The sequence below is a fragment of the Myotis brandtii genome, unplaced genomic scaffold (genome assembly GCF_000412655.1).
Source record: "Myotis brandtii unplaced genomic scaffold, ASM41265v1 scaffold143, whole genome shotgun sequence".
Lineage (NCBI taxonomy): Eukaryota > Metazoa > Chordata > Mammalia > Chiroptera > Vespertilionidae > Myotis > Myotis brandtii.
In genome coordinates, this window is record NW_005355115.1 from 3,168,042 (window position 1) to 3,170,984 (window position 2,943).

General features: G+C 55.0%; 1 protein-coding gene across 2 annotated transcripts in view; it reads left to right on the top strand.

Moving 5' to 3' along the window:
- Positions 1-2,599: 2,599 nt before the first annotated feature.
- TCTE1 (t-complex-associated-testis-expressed 1) overlaps positions 2,600-2,943 on the top strand; it is a 16,797-nt gene continuing 16,453 nt past the window's right edge. The window contains exon 1 of one of the 2 annotated variants that reach the window (XM_005860952.2): positions 2,600-2,683. The gene's annotated coding sequence lies outside the window, so the exon portion shown is untranslated. Of the gene's footprint in view, positions 2,684-2,721; positions 2,791-2,943 lie in introns of those variants that run through there. The other variant, XM_005860953.2, reaches the window with a different exon arrangement.

Below are 2,943 nucleotides of genomic sequence, written 5' to 3' on the forward strand. Positions count from 1 at the left end.
GCACATGCCCAGGTTACAGGCTCTGTCCCCCGGATGGAACGTGCAGGAGGCAGCCGATCAATGATTCTCTTCCATTGATGTTTCTCTCTCTCCCACTCCCTTCTTCCCTAAAATCAATAAAAATATATTTTTTACTCCCTTCTTCCCTAAAATCAATAAAAAATATATATTTTTTAAAAAGTATTTCCCAGAGGAGAGGAAGTTCCAGAAGGTTCTTTTGCTTAAAAAAGAATAGACTTTCCACTCCCAGCAACCTGATATGGGTGCCCCATCCCCAGTCTGACTCCTCATACAGGGCTGAAAGGCCACCCAGCATCCATATCGGAACCATCCTTCTCGCCACCGTGCTGGGTCAGGCTAGGCCAGCCTGTCCTGGGCACCCAGAAAGGCCTCCCTGGCCACCAGGATCCAGAACCGTCATGTGGAAGTCACTATGGCAGGGCAGTCCTCTCTGGTGTCATTTAGTTCTTTAACAATAACTTGTCGATGGCCCTGGTGATTTGTTGATAAAATGAGTAACAGGTACTGGTCAGTTGCTGAGAATGTGAGAACCAAACAGACAAAACTTCCCGTCCTTGCAGAGCTTACTCCTATTGGGAAACGACGGGCAATAAAGAGAAAGAGGGTGTCAGCGGTGGTGAGGTCTGAAGGAGTGGGCTGGGAGCAGGATGGTGGGTGGTGTTTCCTCACTGAGGTGCATCTGAGGGAAGAGCTGTCCGGGCTGTTCACTCAGTCCATGCAGAGTCCCTGTGGGGAGGGAGGGGGGCGGCAAGCTGGAAGAGTGGCAGGTGATGGGGTCAAAAGAGTGGGGACCAGAGTGACCCTCTAAGCTACACAGCATCTCCCTCATACCTGAGCTGAAGCTTAAATTGGCAGCTCCGAGCAGGAGGAAGCCAAGGGGTACAAGGCAGCCCTCTCCCCACCAGAATGACTCTGTCCAGGACCAAGTCACATACTGGACCTCAGGGAACCCATCTTCAAGTCAAGGGCTCCCTGACTACCAAGTTCTGGGGCTGTTTAAAATTATTAGAGCAGAGAGGGGCCGCTAGCATCTTTTCTTGCACGATCTCCCCTTTTGCAGCACCGGTGACTTAACTGATGTGGGCTTGAAAGGAACCTGAATCCCTGCTGCCTGGCCCCGACCGCTTGCTCAACTCTGGGGTTGCAAAGCTTTCCCTCAAAATCTTGGCAACTGTAGCAGTTAGGAGTGGTGCTCGGGAAGGCCCAGCTTTTTACACGTGGATGCCAGGGTGAGGCGTGGTACCCACTTTATTGATGTGTTAACCAAGTTTCTAAGTTAAACTTATCCAGGGTAACCAACTAGTACAGTTGACCCTTGAACAAACAACATGGGGGATGGGGTGCCAACCACCCATGTAGTCGAAAATCCATGCATAACTTAGGTCTGCATGTGCAGGTTCCCAGCCACACATCAAAAGGACATAATCAGCTCTCGCCGGTTTGGCTCAGTGGATAGAGCGTCGGCCAGTGGACTGAAGGGTCTCGGGTTCGATTCCGGTCAAGGGCACGTACCTCAGTTGCAGGCTTGATCCCCAGCCCCAGTTAGGGGAGGCAACCCATCAATGTGTGTCTCTCACATCGATGTTTCTCTGTCTCCGAGGCCTCCCTTCCACTTTCTCTAAAATCAATGTTGTTAATCCTTATCTTCGGGTAAGGATTAACAACAAAAAGACATAATTAACCTGGTCCATGTGGCTCAGCGTGCCTGCGTGGACCCATGAACCAGGAGGTCACGATTGTTCAGGCACGTGCCTGGGTTGTGGGCTTGATCCCCAATAGGGGGGTGCAGGAGGCAATTGAGCAATGATTCTCATCATGGATGTTTCTATTCCTCTCTCCCTCTCTGAAATCAAATAATAATAATAAAAAAGGACATGAAATTAAAGCAGAGCTCCACCTCCCTGTGAAACTTCCCACCACCCTGGTTGCCTCTCCTGTCCTGAAGGACAATGTCTTTTTCTTTCTAGCCACCCCCCTGGAGTTAGTCACCCATGCCCCTCAGGACACCACATCCTGGGGGGGGAGGGGGGGCGGGGGAGTCAGGCTTAGAGCTGTGTGAGGGGTGCTGTGGCGGCTGGAACCTTCCTGCCTGGTGCCAGACATCAGCCTGTTCCCTCTTAGAGAAGGTGGAAGGGGCCACTCTGCAGGGTGCTGCAGCCCACAGCTCTGCGGGTGCCCTTCACCCTCCTCATCTTCCAGAAGGTTCTGACTGCTGATGCTTCTCCTGCCTAACTCCCGCCACCCCCACCCCATTTCTACACAAAAGGTACCAAAAACGAAGGGCACTGCGGTCCAGGAGCCCTGCCCGGGGCTCCCACTCCTCACCTTCCCCCACAAAAGCCCACCCGCTCCTAAACATGTCCCCCAGAAGCACAGAGCATGCCGCAGGGCCACAGTTCCCTCTGCCTGCACAGTGGCCGCACACTGCGCGTTAGCCAGAAACCTCCTTGCGTCAACCCAGTGCCTCGGCGCATAATGACAACCAGCAAAAGGCAGCCCTGCGCGCCAGCCAGGCGCCGGGTGGAGACTGCGCGCGCGGGGGACACGCACGTGTGCACACCGGCCCTGGACCCGCCCCCTGGAAACGTGCTGCGTCCCTAACGACCGGCTCAGACAGCGCGGGAGCCTGCGGGAACGGCGAGTGCCTGGGGACCAGGAGTCGGTGAGGCGACCTCCGGGAGAGAGGACCCTCCTGGGCTCCCACATTTCGCGTGGCAGGGGAGGGCCGGTCTGTAACTACAGGAGACCTCCTACCCCCACCCATTTGAGGTGGGACCCGTGCCCCCTCCCCCACCACAGTCTCCGTCTGCAAGCTGGCCCAGAGGCTTAGGGTTTGCAAGTAAAGGGAGGGGGGTACCATGAAAAGGAGGAAGGGGAAAGTGGGGCATCGGGTAGGGCGCGGAGGAGAGCCGGCATAAGGAT